The sequence below is a fragment of the Mandrillus leucophaeus genome, unplaced genomic scaffold, assembly GCF_000951045.1.
Source record: "Mandrillus leucophaeus isolate KB7577 unplaced genomic scaffold, Mleu.le_1.0 Scaffold202, whole genome shotgun sequence".
NCBI lineage: Eukaryota > Metazoa > Chordata > Mammalia > Primates > Cercopithecidae > Mandrillus > Mandrillus leucophaeus.
In genome coordinates this window covers 5,252,092-5,267,078 of record NW_012102055.1, presented here as the reverse complement: position 1 = coordinate 5,267,078, position 14,987 = coordinate 5,252,092, and the positions used below count along the sequence as shown (strand labels likewise).

The 14,987-nt window shown below is 50.1% G+C and overlaps 1 long non-coding RNA gene across 1 annotated transcript in view; it reads left to right on the top strand.

The window, feature by feature from the left end:
- Window positions 1-13,010, top strand: part of LOC105539313 — an 80,092-nt gene extending 67,082 nt beyond the window's left edge. Inside the window, exons 3-4 of the long non-coding RNA XR_001006030.1 lie at window positions 9,287-9,326; window positions 12,751-13,010. This is a non-coding gene — a long non-coding RNA (uncharacterized LOC105539313). The remainder of the gene's footprint in view (window positions 1-9,286; window positions 9,327-12,750) is intronic.
- Window positions 13,011-14,987: the final 1,977 nt, after the last annotated feature.

The following is a 14,987-nucleotide window of genomic DNA, read 5'->3' as shown; positions in this document are numbered from 1 at the left end:
GGGTTTCACCGTGTTAGCCAGGATGATCTCGATCTCCTGACCTTGTGATCCGCCCGTCTCGGCCTCCCAAAGTGCTGGGATTACAGGCTTGAGCCACCGCGCCCGGCCTGGACTGTAAATTCTTTAGAGAATGGTACATGGGATTTCTTTCCTATGTGCAACAGGAGTGAATAGAAAGGAGGACAGAAAGGAATCAGGCTGTTGCTTTAAGCAGAATAGGTGTGTCTCTAGACCGCAGATGTGTGGGCCTGATGCAAGATGCAGAGCAAACACTCATAATTATGTTTCATCTGTCCTCTCCTTCCCAGTCTCTTAGTGAAAGTGGGCCACTGACAAGAAATCTGATAAGAAGCCGGTGTGGAGAAAGGCAGGGGAAGTCAGGAGCAGGGGAAGTCAGGAGCCGGCGAATCCATAGACGGAGTAACTGAAACTTGATTCAAGGTGCTTTCGTAGATGGTCTCGAGGGTCTTAAAGGGAATTATCGATTACCCTGTTTAGCACCATTTTAGGCTTCGTGCTGCTTCATCCCTTTGTTCCTTTAAAACTTTTTTACTCTCCTCGGAGTCAGCTCTGGAAGAGATGAGACAAGCATTCCTTTCATTTGCTTGGCTAGAAAAGCGCCGCTGCTGCCTGTCAGATGTTACCATCTCTGACGTGGTCCCTGTTGTCCCTGGAGGCTGCCACTGAGCAGGACTGTGCAGGGCACTTCAGGCAACACAAAGTAAAGCTCTGGGAACCTCATGCAGGCCTGTGTCTCTCCTTCCCTTGTGAAGCTTGAAGTCTTATTGGAGAAAAGCAGATACTCATGAGCCACAAGAAATGGCTATTAATAAGCCCAGATAAGTTTCCTCCAAACTATAACCTGTGTCAAAAAGATAACCAGCCAGTGGTTTAGGCCAGTTGGGTTGAGATTTCCCTGAGATGAACCATGCCATTTGCCTTGTGAACTTGAGGAGAATGAAAACTTGCCTCGTGTGTGTTAGCTATTCTACTAAGCATCCTGCCAGCCGGTTTGGAACTTCCCCACATTGCCTAATGTCTGAGAACTGGAAGGCCCATGGACAAAAATAAAAAGATAGAGGATAGTAAATGTGAGAAGAGCAGAGAGAAAGAAACCACATGTTTCAGAGCCACTGCGGGGACAGTGACAACTCCTGACAACCCTGGGGCTGATGCTGGGGCTATTCATAGGTTCCCAGAATAAGAAGTGGCCTGAGATCATTCATTTTGAAGTGTCGACCTTGCACTGAATCTGTTCCTTTGGCAGAACTCTGAAGGTGCAGCTTTTTCTGTGAAATGCTGCATTAGGTTCTGGGTTCCCAATCCTTACAGGGTTTTAAGTGCAGGTGGCATCTTCCTCCTGCCTGACTGCTAATTACAGCTCAGGGGATGCTTTAGCAGTTGCCAAGAGATGGCTGGCAGGTACCAGGAATTTTTCTCAGAGACAATTTTTGGAAATAACTCTTAATTAAAGCTTGTTTGAAATAACCTTGAGAATTTGTTTCAGAAGAACCTGGAGCTCCTGACACCCCAGGTTCACATTCCTTGTGAACCGTGACTGTGGCCCTCAAGTCCTCCTGGCTCAGCAGGTGGTGCATGCACAACCTCAGCTGCTGAGGGGCCTCCTAGAAGACTCTGGTTTTGCTCAAATTCCTGTTCAGCAACAGCCAAACCAAAGCAGAGGCCAAATGGAACCTCTCTTATTTGCAGTTAAGTCTTCTGACAGAAAGAAGAAAGAATATTTTATACTGTCCTTTTCCAGGAAGATACAGGATAATAACAGGAACTAAACCTGTCAGTAGCACAGGTTTTCTCTATAGAGAAAAACCAGTTCCTTTTTGCCCATTAGCCTTGAAAGTCCCTCGAAACAACTGAAGGAATAAAATCCCTTAAAAATGGAAACATGCCCATCCATTTTGAAATAAATAACTTTATGTATTTACATTGATGTGGCCAAATTCTCAGTACACAAGCAACCTAGTAGCATCACCGTGGACAATGCCGAGAAAGAGTAGGGAAAACCCTGTTTTGTGACCACTTCAAGAATATGAGACAATAGAATCCAGATTCATAGAGGACATGTTCCACCTACCTGTGCCCCCACGCAGAGGCTCCTCTTGCCTTTCCCGCAGCACTCAGCTGTGACCTGTGGTGGGAACCAGTGGCCTTCACCATTCCAGCATCTGTCTTCTCCTGTGTGGGATTGTGTGATCTATGAGATTGCCTGAGGATAAGGAAAAGCAATCACAGGTCTGGCTTGGAAAGGTTCCACTCCCCCATACCCCTAATCTCAGGCAAAACAAGAAGTGCGCACACCTTGCCTTGCCATTGCTGCTGAATGTGTTTGGGCAGACCCTGCAGTCAGCGTGCATCCCAGAGCCCATGCGCTGTCATTAGGGAAGCCCTGCTTCCTAGCTACATCCCTAGGGTGCAGAGAAGCAGCTGGAGAAACAGTGCGACTCCAGTTAGCACTACAGCCTCCAGGTAACATCTGGGCATGCAGCTTTGTGAGGCCAGGCGCTCCGGACCGGGGTGATAGTCGCTGACCCAACAGCATCACACATGAGAGCCCCAGAGGAAATCAGTCACCACGGAGAAGGAAGGAGGAGACCAGAAGTGGAAATCTGCAGCCCGCTAGGCTGACTCTGCTCTTTCTCCCACTTACCCAAAGCTAGGAACTTGCTCGAGGCCAAATTGAGATATTAAAACTCAGGTCCACTCAAGACCTGGGGACACAGAGGGACACACCTTTGCTACAATTTCAGTAGATGCGAACTGCAGCTTCACTCCTCAGAGCGTCTCATAAAGCCCACAAAAGTGGGTTTTCAGACATTCATCCCATAAATGTTTACCAAACACTGAATATGCCAGTTGCAGAGATGGGCAAGACAGACAGCAGCCCTTCCTCCACTGGAGGCTCGCCTTCCAGACTGGCGAGTAGACGATGGTGTCTGCTCTCAGGAGCTGAAGAGTGCTGAGGTGAAAAGACAACAGGGAAAGAGCCTCGGGAATGCTACTGAGAAAAACCCAACACACCTGGGGTGGGGGTGCACTTTAAAATAGGGAGTCAGAGAAGGCCTCCCTGGAAAGGCGGCATGTGAGAAATGATGAGGAGAGAGGGGCAGGAAAGAGCAGGTGGAAGGGCCTGAGGCAGGGACTTTCCCGGCACAATCAAGGAACAAGGAGCCCAGCCTACTTAGAGCTGAGCAAGCCCGGGTGGGCAGGAGGAACAGGGAGGTCAGAGTGGCCTTGCGGGCAGAGGACGAGACCTTGGCTCTTGCTCTGGTGAGTTGGGCAGCACACAAAGCCTGTGAAGCAGCAGAGTGCTATGATATGACTCTTCTACAAAGGGCGGTCAGGCTTCAGTGGGGAGGGGGGACAACTTCCATGACAGTTTACTCGCCATGTATTCCCATCTCCAGACACGCAACAGGCATGTCATATGTGTCTGGTGCATGAAAGGATGTTATGCTCATACAAGAGGTGTTCTGCCTGAACATTCCCTGGGGGGCACTAGAGGGGCCCTCAGCGGTGCCCCCTCACTCCAGCACCACAGAACACAGCCACTATCCTGGATTGCCCAGACAGGCAGAACGTGGAGCTCAGCCACATGTCCCACCCTGCCCTCAAGACCCTGCAGACCCCTGTGAGTTCCAGTGCTCATGAGTACGGGTGTGCATGAAGAATCGCGCAGATGGCCACCCCCGCTACACAGAAAGCGACTTCAAGAAACTTGATAAACACCTCAGTGACACAGAAGGGCAAGGATGGGAGGCCAAGGCTCCCTGGCTTTTTTTACTCTTACAAAAATGGTCTCCAGGACTCTGTGAACTGTAACCATTCTTTATGTATGTGTAGAGATTTGCAATTTACTGCACGCTTTCCCCAGAGTCCCCCTCCCATGGGGCAAGATTGCTCTGACAGTTGAGAAATGGAGGCAGGCTGGTTTTTCCATCACCAGGTGGCTGTTCATGTCCCGACCATGGCTCGAGCACTTAGGCCTCTTCATTCTCAGACAGGACTCATTGCTCCACCCTACAGCCCCCCTGCGTCTCCGTGTCTGCTGTGGGGGACCCACCCACAGGAATGAACAACCCAGTGGCAGGGAGGAGCCCTTCTTCAGTGGCAGTGGCAAAATGTTCCTCCCTGAAGGCAGAAAGGACTGTTTTCTAGAATGTGTGACCTGTACAGTTTTTACAGTGGCAAAGGCACACCCACTTTGGCACAGAAAACTGAGAAATTTAACTAAAGCGTTGCCTACTTTACAATTCAAAAGGAGCACCACAGAAATAATTCACATATAACAAGTATCTTAATTATGGGCCAAAATTCCTTTCTGAGGACAAGACAGTTTTTATCAGTGAAACTACCAGACACGTCCATTGCTTCTGCAGTGTTTCCTCAGACACCTCAGACAAATACCTAGAACTCACTGTCCTCCCACAATCACCATGGATTTAACTGCTACATTTTCTTGAGCTGTTGATTATTAGGGAAATTTTTAAAATATAGTCCTGAGTGGTGCACACACTCCCAGTGTATCTTGGGACAAATCACACGGTAATCCCGCCTCACTGCCGCAGTCACTCCTGAGTTGTTTTAAAACAGATCATTCAAGTTAGAATAAGCTTGGGAGACAACCTGGAAGGGAAAACAAGTCACTGAAAGCAGTGTGCCATCGGTGGGGTGGCCCTCTTTGCTTTGAGGGTGGTGCGAGGCACAGCAGGAGAGGTGCTGGTGGCATCTGCAGAGCTTCATAGCTGCCCTCGTTCCCCTGCTTGCCTGGGTGCCCCTGGGGGATTTTTTTCCTGAAATCTCAGAGCCATTTCTGTTGTGTCACTTTTGGAATCATGGGAATAGTAGTGCCACCCAGACCACCTTCTATTCTATTTTGCCATTTTAAAAACCAGCTTGTTGAGATCTAATTCACATATCATGCAGTTCAGCCATATGAAGTATACAAGTCAGTGTCTTTGGTCTGTTCATTAGGTTATGCAACCATTACCACAATCAAATTCTATAACATTTCATCCCCCTTTAAACAGCCTGCCGATAGTCAATCCCCCTTCTCCCCGCCCATCCCTCAACTCTAAACAACCACGAATCTACTTTTTGTGTCTATGGACCTGCCCATTCTGGACATTTCATATAAATAAAATCATCCCATATGTGGTCTTTGGTGGCTGACTTCTTTCTCTTAGCATACTCTTAAGGTGCCTCCATGTGTAGCCCACATCAGTATTCCATTTATTTTTATTGCCAAATATTCCACCGTACAGATAGACCACATTTTGTTGGTCCATTCATCTGTTGATGGACATTTGAGCTGTTTCCACTTTTGGTCACTGTGAATATTGCTGCTGGGAACGTTTGGGTCCTATGTGGCCATTCACTCATGTGACTTCAGTCTGGTAAAGTACACAGACTTCCCGTGGCTAAGATGCAGCGGAAATCTTGGTGCTTATGTTCTGTGAGAGTGAGAGAGGGTCTGGAAACGTTTCTTTATGATGGCCTAACAAGAAAGTTGACACCAAGATATTAATTTTAAATTTATAATTTAGTTTAATTTAGTAATAGAGCCACACAAGTACATTATAGTCAGGGAAGAGAAAGAAAAAAATGCCCAGGAAAATTCTTTTACCAATGATCCACCTGCTCACTTAGCCCCAGCACAGGAGCAGCACGTATACAGGCACACGCTTCACGCACTTTCCCTTCTTCCCTCCCTTCCTGCCGGTTCAGCTGTCCCAGGTTTCGGCTTCTGAACCATGGGTGATGGGCAAGACCAACAACCAGAAAGAGGAAGCCAAACCCAGAGTCAGAGCCAGGGCCAGGACACAGCCACTGCTGCTGGATTGGAAATACTGGAAGCCATCCTTGGGCCATTTGGAGATGTTAATTAGGCTGGCTAATTCCCACTGGCCTTGGGTTGCCAGTGTTGAGTGTGTGGGCTTACCCCATCCACTGCCTGCACCTGTTCCCTTCCTCAGAGCCATTCCAAGGGATCTGAATAGCCCAGACAGCTCTCTGATCTCCCACTCTGTCCGCCTTCCTGCTGGTAGGATATTTAGCACTTGCCTAAAGCTGGAGCCCTAGTCCACTCTTTCTCTCCCTCATCCATGCCAGCTCTCAAAATAATTCTCTTTCCTAATTATCTTGAACCAGCTAATCATTTTCCACACTGACTGTTCAGTAACCAGGATCCAGAGACAGGCAGCCGCGTTTCTTGTCTGACCCTGCCCAGCATCATCCCAGGTGGCAGTTCTGGATGGCAGCCTTTCCTCAGAGGCAAGAAGCTTGGTTCAAAGCCTTGCTCTCTTGCTATCCCAGTGAGTACAGCTGGAGAAAGCATGCCATAGAAAGGCCCACCAATTCCTGGAGCGCCTCTGCTAGGCGGAGCCGCACACAACACAACACATGTCCAGCCAGCCTCTTGTTTCCTGTCCTACTTTAAATCCCTGTTGATATCCAGAGTATCAGAGAAGTCATACAAGGCAGAAGAAGCAAGACATCTTTCTTCAGAAGTGACTTCTGGATTCCTCCAGCTCAACTCTGCATCTGAGCCGCCAGTTGGCCACAGTTTGGCCTTTTGGTGTCTGAGTTAAACCGTTAAGGGCTGTCCCTAAGGAGTCTTGCTCAACTGCTCTTAGATATGAGTGGGGCTGGCTTCGATTCCCAGCCCTACAAATAGGTAAAAATGACTTCGAATGTAAAACACACATTAACCCTATAACCCAGTGTCACAACTTTTTTTTTGGGGGGGGGGGGAACAGAGTTTCGCTCTGTTGCCCAGAATGTAGTGCAATGGCACCATCTTGGCTTACTGAAACCTCCACCTTCCCAGTTCAAGCAATTCTCCTGCCTCAGCCTCCTAAGTAGCTGGGATTACAGGCGCCCGCCCCCACACCCAGCTGATTTTTTAGTGTTTTTAGTAGAGACAGGGTTTCACCATGTTGGGCAGGCTGGTCTTGAACTCCTGACCTCAGGTGAGCCACCGAGCCCAGCTGTCACAACCTTTTATCCATTATCATCCTACCGTGGAGCCTTCTGAGACATTTTGGTTTCCTAATTAGTCCCCTCCCCTGAAACAGCACAGAAACACCATGTATCTGTTTACTTACAGTACTTACACATACTGTGCTGTACACATATAAAGAGTAGGCTATTTTGCCACCCCAAATTAGACTGCATGCTGTAACTTTTCTCCGAGATCCCCCAAAGGCAGCGGTTTCATCTGCTTTGGTCACCACTGTAACCCAGAGCCGAAAACAGTGCCTGGCACATATCTGCTGCCCATTTGACAAAGGGATAGGACAGTTAGGCTTTGTGTCTCTCCCCTATCCCCGCCAGGCGTCAGGTCCCTCCTGGCCGCTTCCCACCCCCCATCTCCAAGCACATTGCCCTCCAGGTGCCCTCCGCACTGCCCAGGTTGATCAGTGCCCTGTGCGTACCCCAGAGATATATCGAGAAGCTGACAGCTTACTCCTCTGCTCCACGACTGGAACCCCACCCTTTGGGAGCACTGCCGTGTGTCAAGGGCAAGTGACATTTGAGCCCCATGGAATAATCAAGGCAGCCCCCAACTGTCTCTGTCTTTGCATCTCCTTAACTCAACCATGGATTGGCAGTTACTGAGACATTCTTTGTGGTCCAGCACACCACACCAGGCTGCGTCTGGGGACACACAGGAGAGGGGCAACCCAGTCCTCATCAGCAATTACAAACAAGTCCTCCATTGTTAGCTGCGCCATCTGCTTTCTTGGTTTCTACCAATCGGGTGCCTGTACACACAGCATAACCAGGGCTGAGGGGCTGCAGAGGAGTGAGATCAAGGAGCCCCTTCATAAAGAGACCCTTTGCTCACACTGGAGGGTGTCAGTGGCATGGTGCTCTAAAAGCCGAACTTCCTCAACTCAAGGAAGACCCACGCAGATATGCTCTATGTTTGCCCTCTTCCATGAGAGGAAATGGGGGCCCTACAGCACAGTGCACTGGGGGGAATCAGAAATCTAAACGATTAAATCTTCCAGAGGATCCACGGAAAACATTCTAGTCCGTGACCAACAGTCAGCAGCAGCCCAGAACCTCTTGTGCCCAAAGAGCACAACCAAGTGTGGAGAAGGAACGGCGTTCATGGTGGGTGGGAGTCAGACCAAGGATCATACATGAGCCACGATCAGTTATTGATCCAGAATCTCCTAACCCCAAATAATTTTCTTGGGAGAAAGGGACAATTTTCATCAATAGATTGGAAAAGATGTCTCCATAGAAGTGCACATTTCTTTCATGGAGCCTTGGCTAAGAGAATGTTAGTGGTCTCCTCCTGATGGCTGCTGGAGCCACCATCTTAGAAGTTTGCCCCTGTCACTGTGCCAACCTTGGCAGAGGGGGTCAGCAGAAAATCCATGTTTACAACTGTGGCTGTGCAGAGAATGGTCCACATCGCTGATGAATGTCCTTTGTTGGGATTTGATGGTTGTCTAGTGACACAGAATTCAGGAGAGTTGTGGGGGCTGAGAGTTCAGGAGAAGCTACTGCCTGATGCAGAAAGAGGATGCATTCACCAAGGAAACCCCGCTGTAGAAAATAGGATGGTGTGAAAGGGGTGGAAGAACCTGTCACAAAGCATAGAAAAGCTAAGATCCCCCTCAGTTCTGGGTGACGGCTGAGACCCTGCTGCTCTGTGGGTGAGAGTGACCTTATGGTCCAATTTTCCCGCTCCAGGGTCCCCTCCCAAGCTTTCCTCTGCACAGGATGCTGTGTGTCCCCTCCCTGAGGACTGTCACATTGCAAGTGACACCAGTATTAACACACTGTGCGTAACTCAGAAACCTGTAAAATGAAACTTGGAGACATGTAAACTTGCCCACCTAGGGGGTTTCAATTATTTTTTCAGGTCATCCATTGAATTTCAAATGCTTGTCTTGAAAACACTTTTATCTTTGTATTTAAAACAAAATCAGTCAGGAAAAGTTGGAGAGCAGGAAAAGGATATAGCTGTCAGTGCGGTTCAGCATCTGTAGGGCTCCTGACAGGGTCTGCATGCATAGACCCTGGGAGTGTTAATGTCTCTCTCATTTCACATTTGCAAACATGACATCGGCTTCTATTTTGTCCTATCAAGTAGCATTTTCAAGTGAGTTTTCAGTTTTTACTGATTGACAAGGCTGCAAAACTGCTTGGGCAGCTCAGGGATAAATGTATTATTAGCACTGTGTTAATGATCAAGTTGGAGCTGTGGGCTGCTGTGTGTGTATTCACTCGATTTTGTGTTCTTTCCCTTCAGATTAAAACACGTAAAGGTCTCATTACAATATTTGAGCAAGGTAAGACAGACACTTCAGTGGATTTGTCCAGCCACCCTGCTATGGGGAGGGGGTGGGACTTTTCTAACCGGCTGCCCTTGGTAGCGGACCCTGTATCGGTGCTCCTCGCCCTCCTGGGCCTTCCCCTCCCGAGCGGCCCTGCCCGCACTCCTGCCCCTGCATGTCTGTGCTGCCCGGGGAAGCCCAGCCTTGCCTTTCTTCTGCCCGTGCACTCGGGGAAGAATCCGACACCAACACCTGCTATCCCGGAAAATGTCTTTGTCACCTACCCTTTTGTGTGTGGGGCTGTAGGGGGCCGGTGGGCACGGGGGCCACCCGCTTTTTTGTTGCCCAGGCCTGGAGGAACAGGGTCTTGAGATGGGCCGATAAGACACAGCACGTGCTGGGCCGGCCTTTGGCCGCCAGCCTTAAAGGAGGCCTCTGAGGCCTCCACGCGGGGAGGGCAGGTTGTGGCAGGGGCTGCTGAATGGAACAGCTGGGGAAGGAAAAGCAGATAAAAGCTGTGGAGTGCAGAGGGTGGAGACCCAGGGATGCGCTGCGGTCTGGAACCCAGAGGATAGGCTAGCCGTGGCAGATGTGACCTCCCCAGCCCGCCTTTCTGTCCTGGGTCTGGGGTCCAGGCCCTGCCTGCGGCGCTCTGATGGATGGTGGCTGCCTTGGCAGGGCTGTCTGAAAACCCTGTCCCGTGTGGCCCGGGCTGCACCACCTCCCAGGCTCACAGGTGGAAGGCAAGCAGTTGGTAATGACAAGGATCATGGCAGTGCCCTTCACAGGAGAAAGCAAGTGAGCGAGCTGTCGTTCATGAGCCTGTCACCCACAGTGGAATGCAAAGCACAGAACCAGTCACTTTGTCTCAGTAAATATGGAAGTGGGATGTTAGGGTCCAAATTTGTTGGTTTATCCAAACCTTCACCCTCCTCTGCCAGGCAGGGCTGTTGGACCTGCAGGCCAGAGGAGCAGCCGGCGCCATAGCCAGCTGACCCTCCAGCCAGCTGCCCTTTCTCTTCCCCTCACCCATGGCTTAAGCCCAGGCCTGGTATTGTCCCAAACTGGGCTCACTTGTGTCAGCCCCAGCAGGTGACACGAGCCTCAGAGCCCAGGTGCTCATGTCAAGATGGGGCAGAAGAGGGCTGTCCGGTCCCCTCTGAACAGCGCACTTTGCTGCAAAGCTTTGCATTTGCTGAGACCCCCGTGTCCATGCATGTTCTGCTCCTGCTGCCAAAGTCGGGAGGTGAGGTTCGAGTGTCCTGTGAATAAATCCATGGCTTCCATCACCGGGAAGAGGCAGTGCGAGTGGAACCACAGCTGCGAGTGGACGTGTCGTATCAGGAAGGCGGCCCTACCTTGTGTCCTGCCTACCCTTCCGGCAGCTGCCACCTCCCCACCACAGGGTGCTGTGGCATGAGGGCCCAATGCAGATGAGGATGTCCCAGCGGAAAGCTGGGGACCAGAGGCATGTGTAGGGCACTGTGGCACTGGCTCCAGCCCAGCTGCAGGAGTGGCTTTGCCCTTTGCCCCGGCCATGGGATCCCTGCTTTCAGGTGCACAGGCCCCCTTCTCTGCAGAGCTTCCTGCACTTCTCCAGGCTCACTCAGCGGGACAAAGCTGGCGTCCCTCTGTCCATCTGCAGGAACTCGTGGTGCACCCTCTTTCCCTCTTTATCTTCCCTGGGTGAGTGGGTGGGGCAGAGGAACTAAAATGTTTTCCTTCAAATCCAGAATTAGCAAAGGTTCGCGTTTTCTCTTTGGATCTCACTTTATATCTTTCATTTACTTGCTTTTTCTTTTTTTTTCTTTTTTTTTTTTTTTGGTCCTTTATTCTAATCCATCTGATCACCATAGTGGGCTGGGTTGTTGGAATATTGTCTGGGATTAAATCAAGTCTGTTCTCCCACGCTGCCCCATACCCTGGATTAAATGCCAGTGCCCACCACCAGCTACAAGGGGATAGAGAGATGCCTCGTAACAATCCAGCTTCTCTTGTGGATGATGGTCTAGCTGTGCTGCCTTTGTCAGAAGCAGCCTGTTTTTGTGTTCTGGGGTTTTTCTTGTGTGGTGTTTTTTTTGAGACTGGGTCTCACTTTGTCACCTAAGCTGGAGTACAGTGGTGCTATCACTGCAGCCTTGACCTCCCAGGCTCAAAATCCTCTCACCTCAGCCTCCCAAGTAGCTGGGACTACAGGTGTGCACCACCACGCCTGGATACGTTTTGCAGTGTTTTTGTGGAGCTGGGGTTTCACTATATTCCCAGGCTGGTCTGGATCCCCCCACTGCGCCCGGCTGCAGCCTGTTTTAAAGATGAGAATAGTGGGCCTTCTCTGTTTGCCCGACCTTACCGAGCCGAGAAGAAGGGAGGCAACAGTGAAGCCCCTGGACTCCGAAAGTACTGAATTTCAGAACACCCTGAGCCAGGTTACTGCCATAGGTCCAAGCATGTTTGCAAGTATTGATTTTGGAAACTCTTCCTAGAAACAAGAAGGTAAGTTCAGAGAATGAAAAAAGATGCTGTCTGTGAATACAATAACCTACTTAAATGAATTTCAAATGCCACTAATAATAATACTTTCAAAGGCCAAAGCCCTGCAAGTGAATCATGCAGGGAGGAAGATGTGGAAACTCTGCTTTTGAGGTTTGTTCCCAGCAGAGGTCATGCAGGAAACTTGGGGCATAATACAACAGGGTTTAAAAATACGCTACAAGGGGAAGGGTGATGAAACGATCCTCTCACTGGCAGAACGGCCCTAGGGGAGACCCAGCTCCACCCGCAACAGTGGCTCGGTGTTGCAGCAGGCATTCTTGTATTCCTCTGAGCACACCGACGGCAGCCCTGGGGAAGCGTGGGATGCAGATGCGCAGGTTTTAATTTTATTCCTTCTCCCTCTGGTGCTGAACAGCTGTATGCTCATCTGGACTCATTCAGACAAGCAATTTAGTCCTGACCTCTAGTCTTAGGCCCTTTGGGGAATAATTGAGTTGTAACTCATTGTGTAGAATATTGATATGTAAACAAGTGGAGATTCCAGGAACACCGCCAGGGATCTGCAGAGCGTCCTCTGAAGTTTCACGGGCTTTTCCATTGACTCCAGCCACTGCTTCTTCAGTGGCTCTTCCTCCCTTTCACTATGACCAGATGCCTTTTCTCTTCATTCTTTACTTATGAATTGGACAGTAAGTCTGAATTAATTTCACAAGATCCATAGCTTCTTTTATGCTGCAGAAAAGCCCAGAGCAAAGAATAAGAAGAAAGACATTCATGTATTTATTCATTCAACAAACATCTTTGCCGGCATAGCGTGGGAGGAGGTCACCAGACCCTTCTCCTGGGAATTTCCCTCCCTTCCGAGTGCCACAGATCCTCCCTGAATTGTGTGGCCGTAGAGCCTCCATTGCCTCCATGACTTAGCAGTTCTCTGCTTCCTTTGCAGGGGCCCTGGCCTCCAGTCTGAGTGCTGACCTCGAAGAGCCCCTGAGTGAGGAGGAGACAGAACACCCTCTCCTGCCTCTGCCCCAAGCCACTAAACCCAGAATCTCCAGGAAATTTCATTGCTGTACTAGTGCCCTCAGCAGGTCTTCCCATTAGTGGACTTCTGAAGCCCATGGTGAATCCCACTACAGCATCTCAGATGGGACTCAAACTAGGCTGTATCATCTTGTCCTGAAACCTCACAAACCTTGGACTTCCAAAGAAGAAACGAAAATGTCACCAAAAACCAGAGATGAACCCACTGTTACATGGGCATTGGTGTGGCTGCTCTGGGCAGATCACAGCAGGAAAAGATTCTGCGCTTTCAGGGAAGGGCGGAGGGCAGCTGGCTTCTGCACCCCAAGTTGTTTCTTCTCATTTATGAACCCAAGTGTGATTCACAGAGGGGCTGGCGAAACCATTGTCTGACTGAGGAATTCTATCTGCATTGATTTTGCTAGTTCCTTTTAAGTTAGGATTTATGGTTTACTCAAAACTTTCATCATCGTGGAAATTGGCTTTCCCCAGGGTCTTTTGCCCAGGAGATGTTTTACCTCAGTTGTCCAGTGTTGTTCCACCTGGTACCTGACGCCCTCTAACTGAGCGAGGTTCTGCTTACCACGCAGAGGCCCTTCAGGTCGTGACGGTGATGCCCCTATCTTAGAACACTCAGAAGATTCCAGAAATACAGGGTCCTGTCCTTGCATAAGTTCCTGCAGGACAGGAAGTGTCCCAAGGCTCAAAACAGCACAGACCACATCCACACAAAAGGCGCATGCCGGCTTCAGGCGCTAGGCTGAGCTGGGTACCCCCCGAATGGCCTTGTGCCTCCAGAAGCCTCACACTGCAACTTGGCTCCTATCTGTTGCCCAGAGAGGCCTCAGACAGGCCTCGGAAATGTTTCTTGTCACACAAAGCTTTTGGTAGCAGATTCTAAGCAAGGGATTTAATCCTTATATTTTTCCCATTTGGCTCCAAGGAAGGCACATTAGACCTGGTTTTTTTTTTTTTTTTTTTTTTTTTTTCTTTCTTTTTAAAAAAATGAATGAATGAATTAATTAATTAAAGAAAAGAGAAGCAATGGTAAGCCCTCTCCTGCTGCGGGGCACTGGGTGGGCCCTGCCCGTCCTGCAGCAGAGAAATCAGTCAGCAGTGAAGAGCTGCTGGCGCGGACCCTGGGCTCTGCCCTGGACCCTTGACCTGCCTCAGAGCTAGAGGTTTGCTCCACCCCGCACTTCACTTGGGAAGTAAATCCGAGAAACTCATCAGAGTCAATCCCCACTGCGCAGGCTTTGTTCTCACAGTGGCTGGGGAGAGAGCAACGCCCTGCAGTGGGAAGGGAGAGCAGCACGAGAGACACAGCCCCTAACTCGGCGTAAAATGGGTGGGCCAGTCCTGGGAAAGGTGGGCCCTGTGCATGAGGTCTCCCCGCCATCCTCTGCCCTCTGCCCTCAGCCCTTGCACACACTTGTTACCTTCAGGCTGCTTGGCCACCCAGGCCTGAAGAAGCCTTCTGAGGCTCTCACCCCATCAGAGCAGCCATTTTCACTGAGGAGCCAGTTTTTTCCATTAGGTATTGAGCTGGTTTGGCTGGAACCTGGCCTTTGTAGAGAGAACGGGAAGACCCAGGAGCCAGACTCATTCTTAGGACAAATGAGAAACGGCTGACCCGGTCATTCTGAGGGAAGGGCGGGCCTGCTCATCCTGGAGAGAATTTGCTTTTCTGCTTTATAGGGGATTGCAGGTAGCACTTGAGGCCAGGCCACTGATAGGAGCACCTTGAGAATCACCTGAACACAAGAGAATGAGGGTGCCCCAAAGTGGAAGGAAGCTTCCAGCTCCTGGGCTGTTTTGGGAAGGGCCCAGGGTACTTACGGGGCCAGAAGGGCAATGTGAAGAGTGACTGCAAGCCCTGGCATTTTCTGTGGTGTCAGCAAACGCCCCTTTATTTTAAATGATTCCAGACTTCTGGGCCGTGTCGCTTGGCCACCGTCACTCAGGCTTGATCCTGCTGTTGAGCTGCTCCTGTCTCCTGTTTACCTCACTCCTGTTGGGAAGGCCATCGCATGCTCCTAGGCTCCAGAGTCCCCTGTAGGTCTCTACCAGCAGGTCGCCTCTGGGAGAAATTTCATCTTCAGGCTCTAGAAGCTCCTGTTGCAGAATTCCTGGCTGTAGTAGAAAAGATATGTCAGGATTTAG